Source organism: Nycticebus coucang, chromosome 11, assembly GCF_027406575.1.
Source record: "Nycticebus coucang isolate mNycCou1 chromosome 11, mNycCou1.pri, whole genome shotgun sequence".
Taxonomy (NCBI): domain Eukaryota; kingdom Metazoa; phylum Chordata; class Mammalia; order Primates; family Lorisidae; genus Nycticebus; species Nycticebus coucang.
This window is the reverse complement of record NC_069790.1, coordinates 75,793,654-75,806,186: the sequence shown is the minus strand read 5'-3', so window position 1 is coordinate 75,806,186 and position 12,533 is coordinate 75,793,654.

Here is a 12,533-nt window from a genome sequence, read left to right as displayed (position 1 = left end):
GTCCAAAGTCAAGACCAAGGAAAAGATTCTGCAAGCTGCCAGGAGTAAGCGCCAGTTGACCTACAGGGGCAAATCCATCAGAGTGACGGCAGACTTCTCTAATGAAACTTTCCAAGCAAGAAGACAATGGTCATCTACATTTAATCTACTTAAACAGAACAATTTCTAGCCCAGAATTCTTTACCCTGCTAAGCTAAGCTTCAAAATTGACGGAGAAATCAAATCATTTACGGATATACAAACATTGAGGAAATTCGCCACAACAAGACCAGCTCTACAGGAACTTCAACCTGTTCTGCACACTGACCACCACAATGGATCAGCAGCAAAGTAAGAACTCAGAAATCAAAGGACAAAACCTAACCTCCACACTGATGCAAAAGATAAAACTAAGCAATGGACTCTCACCAAATAAGACGAATAGAATACTACCACACTTATCAATTATCTCAATAAATGTTAATGGCTTGAATTCCCCACTGAAGAGACATAGATTGGTTGACTGGATTAAAAAACACAAGCCATCCATTTGCTGTCTGCAAGAAACACACCTGGCTTCAAAAGACAAATTAAAGCTCCGAGTCAAGGATTGGAAGACAATTTTTCAGGCAAATGGAATGCAGAAGAAAAGAGGAGTTGCAATCTTATTTTCAGATACATGTGGATTTAAAGCAACTAAAGTCAAAAAAGACAAAGATGGTCACTTTATATTGGTCAAGGGAAAAATACAACAAGAAGACATTTCAATTCTAAATATTTATGCACCCAATTTAAATGCTCCCAGATTCGTGAAACAGACCTTACTCAGTCTGAGCAATATGATATCGGATAATACCATAATAACAGGGGACCTTAACACTCCTCTTACAGAGCTGGACAGATCCTCTAAACAGAAATTAAACAAAGATATAAGAGATTTAAATGAGACCCTAGAACAACTGTGCTTGATAGACGCATATAGAACACTCCATCCCAAAGATAAAGAATATACATTCTTCTCATCACCACATGGAACATTCTCCAAAATTGATCATATCCTGGGACACAAAACAAATATCAACAGAATCAAAAGAATTGAAATTTTACCTTGTATCTTCTCAGACCATAAGGCACTAAAGGTGGAACTCAATTCTAACAAAAATGCTCGACCCCTCACAAAGGCATGGAAATAAAACAATCTTCTGTTGAATAACAGATGGGTGAAGGAAGAAATAAAACAGGAAATCATTAAATTCCTTGAGCATAACAACAATGAAGACACAAGCTACCAAAACCTGTGGGATACTGCAAAAGCAGTTTTGAGAGGAAAATTCATCACTTTAGATGCCTACATTCGGAAAACAGAAAGAGAGTGCATCAACAATCTCACAAGAGATCTTATGGAATTGGAAAAAGAAGAATAATCTAAGCCTAAACTCAGTAGAAGAAAAGAAATATCCAAAATCAAATCAGAGATCAATGAAATTGAAAACAAAAGAATCAATCAGAAAATTAATGAAACAAGGAGTTGGTTTTTTGAAAAAATAAATAAAATAGATAAACCATTGGCCAGACTAACGAGGAATAGAAAAGTAAAATCTCTAGTAACCTCAATCAGAAATGATAAAGGGGAAATAAAAACTGATCCCACAGAGATACAAGAGATCATCTCTGAATACTACCAAAAACCCTACGCCCAGAAATTTGACAATGTGAAAGAAATGGATCAATATTTGGAATCACACCCTCTCCCTAGACTCAGCCAGGAAGAAATAGAGCTCCTGAACAGACCAATTTCAAACACTGAGATCAAAGAAACAATAAAAAATCTTCCAACCAAAAAATGCCCTGGTCCAGATGGCTTCACTCCAGAATTCTATCAAACCTTCAAGGAAGAGCTTATTCCTGTACTGCAGTAATTATTCCAAAAAACTGAGGAAGAAGGAATCTTCCCCAACACATTCTATGAAGCAAACATCACCCTGATACCAAAACCAGGAAAAGACCCAAACAAAAAGGAGAATTTCAGACCAATCTCACTCATGAATATAGATGGAAAAATTCTCAACAAAATCCTAGCCAATAGATTACAGCTTATCATCAAAAAAGTCATTCATCATGATCAAGTAGGCTTCATCCCAGGGATGCAAGGCTGGTTTAACATACGCAAGTCTATAAACGTTATCCACCATATTAACAGAGGCAAAAATAAAGATCACATGATCCTCTCAATAGATGCAGAAAAAGCATTTGATAAAATCCAGCATCCTTTTCTAATTAGAACACTGAAGAGTCTAGGCATAGGTGGCACATTTCTAAAACTGATTGAAGCTATCTATGACAAACCCACAGCCAATATTTTACTGAATGGAGTAAAACTGAAAGCTTTTCCTCTTAGAACTGGAACCAGACAAGGTTGTCCTCTGTCACCTTTACTATTCAACGTAGTGCTGGAAGTTCTAGCCAATACAATTAGGCAAGACAAGGAAATAAAGGGAATCCAAATGGGAGCAGAGGAGGTCAAACTCTCCCTCTTTGCTGACGACATGATCTTATACTTAGAGAACCCCAAAGACTCAACCGTAAGACTCCTAGAAGTCACCAAAAAATACAGTAATGTTTCAGGATATAAAATCAATGTCCACAAGTCAGTAGCCTTTGTATACACCAATAACAGTCAAGATGAGAAGCTAATTAAGGACACAACTCCCTTCACCATAGTCTCAAAGAAAATGAAATACTTAGGAATATACCTAACAAAGGAGGTGAAGGATCTCTATAAAGAAAACTATGAAATCCTCAGAAAGGAAATAGCATAGGATATTAACAAATGGAAGAACATACCATGCTCATGGATGGGAAGAAGCAACATTGTTAAAATGTCTATACTTCCCAAAGCAATCTACCTATTCAATGCCATTCCTATCAAAATAACAACATCGTACTTTCAAGATTTAGAAAAAATGATTCTGCGTTTTGTATGGAACCGGAAAAAAAACCCCGTATAGCTAAGGCAGTTCTTTGTAACAAAAATAAAGCTGGGGGCATCAGCATACCAGATTTTAGTCTGTACTACAAAGCCATAGTGCTCAAGACAGCATGGTACTGGCACAAAAACAGAGACATAGACACTTGGAATCGAATTGAAAACCAAGAAATGAAACTAACATTTTACAACCACCTAATCTTTGATAAACCAAACAAGAACATACCTTGGGGGAAAGACTCCCTATTCAATAAATGGTGTTGGGAGAACTGGATGTCTACATGTAAAAGACTGAAACTGGACCCACACCTTTCCCCACTCACAAAAATTGATTCAAGATGGATAAAGGACTTAAACTTAAGGCATGAAACAATAAAAATCCTCAAAGAAAGCATAGGAAAAACACTGGAAGATATTGGCCTGGGGAAAGACTTCATGAAGAAGACTGCCATGGCAATTGCAACAACAACAAAAATAAACAAATGGGACTTCATTAAACTGAAAAGCTTCTGTACAGCTAAGGAGACAATAACCAAAGCAAAGAGACAACCTACACAATGGGAAAGGATATTTGCATATTTTCAATCAGACAAAAGCTTGATAACTAGGATCTATAGAGAACTCAAATTAATCCACATGAAAAAAGCCAACAATCCCATATATCAATGGGCAAGAGACGTGAATAGAACTTTCTCTAAAGACGACAGATGAATGGCTAACAAACACATGAAAAAATGTTCATCATCTCTATCTATTAGAGAAATGCAAATCAAAACCACCCTGAGATATCATCTAACCCCAGTGAGAATGGCCCACATCACAAAATCTCAAAACTGCAGATGCTGGTGTGGATGTGGAGAGAAGGGAACACTTTTACACTGCTGGTGGGACTGCAAACTAGTACAACCTTTCTGGAAGGAAGTATGGAGAAACCTCAAAGCACTCAAGCTAGACGTCCCATTTGATCCTGCAATCCCATTACTGGGCATCTACCCAGAAGGAAAAAAATCCTTTTATCATAAGGACACTTGTACTAGAGTGTTTATTGCAGCTGAATTTACAATCGCCAAAATGTGGAAACAGCCTAGATGCCCACCAACCCAGGAATGGATTAACAAGCTGTGGTATATGTATACCATGGAATACTATTCAGCCATTAAAAAAAATGGAGACTTTACATCCTTCATAATAACCTGGATGGACGTGGAAGACATTATTCTTAGTAAAGCATCACAAGAAGGGAGAAGCATGAATCCTATGTACTCAATTTTGATATGAGGACAATTAATGACAATTAAGGTTATGGGGGGGGGAAGCAGAAAGAGGGAAGGAGGGAGGGGGTGGGGCCTTGGTGTGTGTCACACTTTATGGGGGCAAGACATGATTGCAAGAGGGACTTTACCTAACAATTGCAATCAGTGTAACCTGGCTTATTGTACCCTCAATGAATCCCCAACAATAAAAATAAATAAATAAATAAATAAATAAACTATGCAACAACTAACTTGGATTTATCCCAAGAATGAAAGCTAGTTCAACATATACAAATCAATTACTGTATGAGTAACATACTATATTATAGACTAAAGAGCAAAAATCACATGACCATCCTAACATCAGATAAAAGCATTTGACACATTCTAACATCTTTTCATAATAACCCTTCTACCTCCACGTACAATTTTCACATATTGGGAGGATTAGTTGTAGAAGCTGCTTTGTAAGGCAATCCTTCCTTACATCAGTAAATAAATACATGTGGTGTGAAGATGAGCATGATATCAAATTAAAGGGAGGTCCTCATTAGTATAGTGGGGAGTAAATAAAAACAAATTAGAGGAAAGGAATTGAATTTAGAGTTAATATCTTTACCAATAGAAAAAAGGAAAATATTCAGTAATTCTATAAAAATGTGTAAATCCCAGGTGGCACCTGTGGCTCAAAGGAGTAGGGCACCGGCCCTATAGGCCAGAGGTGGTGGGTTTAAACCCAGCCCCAGCCAAAAACTACAAAAAAAAAAAAAAAAAATTTGTAAATCCCAACACCTGGAATCTAGGGGTTCATGAATCTGATATGATCCCCTCCTCCTAATACAATAAATTTCCAGAGATTTCCTACAGCCATCTAGTGGGAATTGTGCAGCAATAAGACCCACAATTATAGGGACCTAAATTCTTCCCTGAAGGAAAGAGAGAAGGAAGGAAGAAAGGGAAGGAAGAAGGAAATTTTTCATTCTCAAACCATTCAGACATTCCAAAGACTTAAGTGTAACTAATAACCAAACTTGTATCTTATTTTATGTGAAAAAAGGAGTCATTTATGGGGCAAAACGACTCTTGTGCCAATAATTTAGCATCAGAAGGGACAGGGTTTTTTTCATTATTATTTTAATGCCCAGAAATATGCTTTGTTTGGAGCATACTGCAGAACAAATACATCTTTCGAGTGTCAGGTTTCATATGGCTGCATGTTTTCCCAGTCCCCTACCTGTCATTACATGAAACTTTTATGATGACTTGCAGAGGAAAGTCAGAAACACAAAAGGAGGGGGGAAAAAAGATGAGTTTAGTAAATAACAGATCAGCAAGTCCAGCTCAGCTGAGGCAGGCAGCTCTCAGGCTGCAGACTGCTGAAGAGGCTGCATTCAGGTGTCATTGACACTAGCTTGTCAGGAAGATGAGCTTTGGAGCTCCCTTGCGATTGTCTATTAGTGGTGCTAATCTTGCTTCAACTACTAACCAAATTATAGAATCTCACACCAATCACTTCATCTACTTGACTATTTCTTTGCGTATTCATTTACTAATGTTTTTTTCTCTTTTTATTCACAATACTGCTATAAAATATTGCCAATAAAAATAATTAGAAAAGTAAATGATAGCTATAAGTTGTGAGTTAAATTGTCTGCAATAAAAATGGCATACTACAGGCACAGCAAGGAGAACTTTGATTCCTCTGTAATAAGAATAACCCACATTTGTGTGAGGTTTGACTATGTACCAGGAATTGTTTAAATATCTCACATATTTAACCACTTATTTAATCTTTTTAGAAACCCCAGGGATTCAGGATTTCATCTATAAAATGCATAGAATAATAACTCTACATTATAGAATTGTTAGAACAATTCCAAGCCTCGAAGTACTCAGTAAAAGTTAGCTGTTATTATTTTTAATATTAATTATTCAGTTTACAATCCACTCTTTTTCTTTTCTTTTGCTCCTTTAAAACTGACATATTTGTCTTTCTCCAGCTTTCTGGTTCCTTTTTTCTTCTCCATAATGGTCACAGAGTCACATATAGTCACGTACACAAATTCTTTTCATGCTTTAGGATAAACGTTGTAGAACTTGAAAGTTTAAGTGCATTTAAAGCATCAATATGCATTCTTTCTTGCTAGCTTCTCTCTCCTCCTATTTTTCCATTCCCTTTTTGCTGAGGTTTGTGCTATGTTCACCTTAATAACAGTCCTGATATTTGAATTGTTCATTTAAATTTACAAAGTATTTTACAAGTGCTTTCATCACATAGCAGAGTGGTCCTCAAGTTGAGCTTTAGAGTGAGTTGAGCTTCAGGCTTGAGTCTTGGCTCATTATTTACTAAGTAATTTGAAGCAATTCACAGCGTAAGTTTCCTCATTTGTAACATGAGATTAATAAAAGTATATGCCTTCTGGATTTATTTTTAGATGATATAATGTTCCTACATGGTTTAGCATAGTCCCTAGCAAATAAAAAGCACGTATTAAATGTTAGTGAAGATTGTTATGTGTAGTGATAATAGTGGTTCACTTTCCAACAAATACTCCTCCCCATAGAGTTAGTCTGAGCTAGGCCACAGGTACACGTGTCCCCTTAAAGTAACCTGATCACAGATTAGCAATATAACCCAATTCTAGACAGTATGACAGGAGAAGTCTTCTGTGGAGTTTCTAGGGAAATTATTCTTGCTCCTAAAAAAGAGCTCTAAGAAAGAGCTGGTCCCACGTCTTCCTTTGGACATGGTCATGCCTGGATTGGAGAATGGGGACAGCCATCCTGCCGCCAGCCTGTATTTAAAGCCAGGATACAAAGTAAGGCAAGGGGAGTTGGAAGGCTAGGGTGCTGAGCCTGGAGGCAAGCGGCCACATTTTCTTGCCGCGTGCACCACTCTAGATTGGGAGTTTCTGTTATTGCAGCCAAAACATACTTTGATACAAAACGTTGATAATAACAATAATTAGCAGCAGAATTGGAGAAAGACCGATGAAGCATGTTATTTCTTTACAAATGAATTATTTATTTTAAGTATTTGCAAAGAAGATAATGGAGCTCTTAAAACCCATTCTAGGTTAATGTGTGGCAAGTTGTTTTCAGAACTTCTTGGGCTTTATAGTTCAGTTGAATATGCTGGAGAAGGAGGTGGGAAAATAATGCAATCCATGAAGTCTGGTTTGTTAACTACTCTTGCCGTATTCTGATAAAGCTGTCTTGTTGTAGAATTCTAGAAAATAATGATCAACTAAGTTTTTTTTTTTAGACGGTCTCATTCTATCACCCTACGTAGAGTGATATGGTGTCATAGCTCATGGCAACTTCAAACTCTTGGGCTCAAGCGATCCTCTGGCCTCAGCTGCCCAAGTAGTTGGAACTATAGGCACCCTTACCATGCCCAGGTGGTTTTTCTATTTTTAGTAGAAAAAGAGGGTCTCACTCTTGCTCAGGCTGGTCTCAAACTCCGAAGCTCAAGTGATCCTCCTGCCTTGGCCTCCCAGAGTGTGAGGATTATAGACATGAGCCACTGTGCCTGGCCTTAAATGGATTTTTTTTAATAAAATGGTCAATATTTCTTAGACCTTTTGCAACTAGTACCAAGAGTCTCTACCCTCTTTTTCCTAACACAGTGGTCCTCACACTTTGCTGTAGAACTTGTTAGAACACAGATTGCTGTCTGACGTTAGGTCTGACATGAGACCCTTAGAAATACTGCTTTTCTAAGATTTGCAGGTGATGTTCATGGTCCATGCCAGAGATTACCATCGAAACCCACTCTTCTAGACACAATAATTTAATTTTTAAACTTTGAATATTTAGAAATGAATAAGGCCCACCATGGGAAATATCTTCAGATGTCTCTTTCCCGCATAAATAGGTATGAAATTTAGAATAATTTTGGTAGCAATTTTTCTGAAAATAAGTTTTTTGGTTTTTGTATATTATGTATAGTTGAGGTTTATAACATGATACTACAGAATACATATAGAAAAATAGTTACCAGAGTAGAGCAAATTAACATATTTATCATCTCACATAGTTACTTTTATTTTGTGACAAGAGCAGCAGTAATCCACTTTAACTCAATTCTCTAATATCATGCAATTTTATTAACTATAGTCCTCATGCTATGGATTAGATCTCTCTTTGTTCATCCTACATACCTGCTATTTTCTGTCCTGTGAAATACTACAGCTCCTGTTTCCTCTCCCCCACATCACCCCTGCTAACCACTGTTATTCTCTAGCCCTGTGTATTTGACTTTTTTTCCCTCTCTGTCTGGCTCGAAGTCTTCCAGGTATATTCATGAAGTGGTATATGGCAGGATCTCATTCTTTCTTAAGGCTGAACAATATTCCATTGTGTGTGTATGTGTCTGTATGTGTGTAAACATCCATTCGTCCACCGATGGACATTTAGGTTGCTTCCATATCTTATCTATTGTGAATATTGCTGCGATGCATGTATCTTTATGAAGTGGTGATTTTCTCTCCTTTTGGTACATACCCAGAAAAGGGATTACTGGGTCATATGGTAGTTCTACTTTTAATTTCCTTAAGAACTTCCACACTGTTTTCCACAGGGGCTGTACTCATCTACAGTTCTGCCAGCAATATGCCAGTGTCTTTTTTTTCTCCACACACTTGCCAACATTTGTTATCTCCTGACGTTTTGACCATTGATTGTTGTTTATTTTGTGCTGTTTTTAATCTATAGCTAAGAAACGCCTGCCTGAGGCTTTAATATGGTTGTTCAAGGTCTTCCTTGGCTCTCGTCTTCTCTCACTTGGTAATCTCACCAGTGTCTACTGTTCCCACTATGTTCTCTGCTACTCGTGTCTCTATCCCTGACCCCCTACCAACCTTCAGGCCACCTGTCTCCATTGGCAGGCTGTGCAGGAATACTGAGACTTAGGATGGCAAAGTACGACTCCCACTTAGCTCCTGCTATACCCGTTGTTCTTGCCTGCTTTTTTATTTCCTAAATTCTCCTGTACCTTCACATTTTTGGATGTTCACTCTTTCTGCCCTGAGAGTCTCTTGTTAGAGACTTTCCTTATCTTCATGACCCAGACCAAATCTCTCCTCCTCAAGGAGCTTTCCCAGGTCTCCCTGTAGGAATGCATTTCCATCCTCTCATTCCTTTCTTCTAGACCTTTTCATGCTATTCCATGATTGACATTATTTTTGTTTATATGTGTCTTTCTACTAGATCAGACCCCCCGAACCTGAGGTCTCTAAGTTCCAAAGCATTCATGGGCACATTGAATAGGTTTCTGAACCATCTGAAGTTGCATGCAAGATGTTGCCAGTATTTCAGTGCCTATTTCTAGACCATTGACATCAAAATCATCTGGAGGGTTACATAGCCATGTACATGCATATTCCAGGGCCCTACTAAAGGCAACTGAATTTGAAAAATCTCTGGAGTAAGCCCTGGCATCAGCATTTTTAACCTGGTTAAATTTTATGCAATGAATATTCGGTTAGAAATATGACTCTTAGAAGGCAAAAATTGTTTCTATTTATATATCTCCATCCCATTATGTAACAGAAATCTAATAAATTTTGGAGAAACTTGAAAGGATTCTTTTTGCTTGCTGGCCCTGAACTGATGAGGAATGAAGATATGACCGGAGAGGCTGAGGGAGGCGGGGCCTGGTCTTCCTTCCATGGTTGGTATGGTGGTTACCGCCCTTCACTGAAGGGTGGACTGGATGCAGGGGTAAGGACATAGACTTTTCTCTGTGAGTTACGCGTGCTGTTCCCACTCCTAAAGTTCCCTTCCTATCCTTTACGAAGGAAGATGAAATCCCAAACTAACAGGCTGGCTTAACTAAATTACATTAGGCACTGTCCTTTTCTTTGTCTGTCTAGCATTTCTATAGCACGTTGTCATACTTTTTGTTGATTATTTGCTGTTAATCAAATTGCCTAACAACCCGGTCAGTGTGATTAATAAAAATCACTCCAAATTTATAAATGAGGTTTGAGGGGCGGGACTAGAATGGATAATTGTAGCTTTTAAGACATTTTTTTTTGGGGGGGGGGTTCAAATGATATTTTATTTCTTCCTATATTTTATTTTATTTTATTAAATTTATTTATTTTTATTGTTAAATCATAGCTGTGTACATTAGTGCAATCAAGGGGTACAACGTGCGGGTTTCACATACAATCTGAAGTATTCTCATCAAACTGTTCAACGTAGCCTTCATGGCATTTTCTTAGTTACTGTATGTAGGCATTTGGATTCTGCATTTAGTAAGTTTTGCCTGTACCCATTCTAAGATGCACCGTAGGTGTGGCCCCACCCATTACCCTCCCTTTTTAAAAGAATAAATGCCTTCACAGAAGGGTGGACTGGATGCAGGGTAAGGTCATAGACATTCCTCTGTGAGTTATGATTGCTGTTACCACTCCTAAAGTTCCTTTCCTATCCTTTATAAATTCATCTTCACCCTCCAAACCTTGTCTCAGACATCAGCTCTCTCAGAGAACTTCTCTGACCCTCAGGCTGTGCTAGGAGGGCTTCTGTGTTTCCATGGCACCTGGACAGAGCTTCACCTTGACCCCTCATTTTGCTGAACTTCCTGGGCTTACCTAGGTAGGTCTTGGGTTCATTTCTGTTTCCTTGGTGTGAAACACAATACCCAGCATGATGTGAGCATCCATTGGATGCTTGTTTGTTTGAACTAGACAAGAATCATAAATCCAGGGAATGACAGAGAGGAAGTAGACAAGAAGGAGGCTTAATTTGTTGGGGGAATGATGACTCAGTTTTAACTTTATTGAACTTGAGGTAATGGGTGAGATGTTGATAAAATGAGTATAAAATGTGGAGGTGAAATGTCAGGGCTGGCAATAGATTTTATTCAGTGGTAGAATGTGGTCCTTGGAAGTAGACTGCTTAGGCTGAAATCCTTGTCTGCCATGTGTCAGCTATGTGACATGGGGATGGTTATTCAACGTATGTGTGCCTGTTTCCTTATCTGAAAATGGTGGTAATAATAGCATCTTGGTCACTGATTGTTGTGAGGATTAAATGAGTTAATATTTTTAAAATGTTTGGAACTATACTTGGCACATAGTAATTGCTCAGTAAATGTTATCTTTCACCTGTCTGTCTTCCCTCCTGGGCTGTGATTGAAGACTTTGATTTATCTCTGAGCTTCAAGTTCAATCAGTTATCAATTACTGGGATTCTTGATAACAGACGTATTACGAGGTAGGATTAGAACCACAAAACAGAAAGAAGAGATGAAAAGGAGAGAAAGAAGGGGAAGGCTGAAAGCAAGAAGAAAAGGAGGAGAGAGGGGAAGAGTAGAAAAGAGAAAGGAAAAAAGTAAATGCTAGAGTTAAGCTTCAACTTTTTTTTTTTGAGACAGAGTTTCACTGTATCGCCCTTGGTAGAGTGCCCTTGTGTCCCAGCTAACAGCAACCTCAAACTCTTGGGCTCAAACGATTGATTCTCTTGCCTCAGACTCCCAAGTAGCTGGGACTACAGGTGCCAGCCACAACACCTGGCTTTTTTTTGTTGCAGTTGTCATTGTTGTATAGCTGGCCTGGGCCAGGTTTGAACTTGCCAACTTTGATGTATGTGGCTGGCACCATAACCACTGTGCTACGGGCACCAAGCCAGCTTCAACATTTTTGAATAGCTTATAATTATTATTATTATTTTTTCAGGGGGTGGACAGTCTCACTTTGTCGCCCTCAGTAGAGTGCTGTGGTATGATAGATCACAGCAAGCTCAGACTCTTGGGCTCAAGAGAGCCTCTTGTCTCAGCCTTCCAAGTAGCTGGGACTACAGGCACCTGCCACAACACCCACCTATTTTGTTGTTGTTGTTGTTGTCATTGTTGTCTAGCAGGCTTGGGCCACTGAGCTATGGGTGCTGAGCCTGAATACCTGAATAGCTTATTATTAAAGGGATTAAGAACTACTCAGGGTGAGAATCATCAAATTCATAGGAAAGGCTAATGTAAGATCTCTTGAACAAAAAATAAACTATGATATTTTAGAGGTAGAAATTACCTTAGATAAGTGGTTCAAAGTGTATCAGCAGCATCAACGTAACTTGCTGTGTTAGTTTTCTATTGCTGAATTACAAATTGCCATACACATCGCTGCTTATTTTAATATCATACATTTATGACCTCATAATTTCAGTGGATCAGGAGTCCACATTCAGCTCAACTGCATGGATCCTTTGCCCAGAGTTTCATAAGACTGTAGTCGGGTGGTTGGTTGGGGCTGGGGTCTCACCTGAGGTTTGGGTCCTCTTCCAAGCTCATGTAGGTTGCGACAGATTTC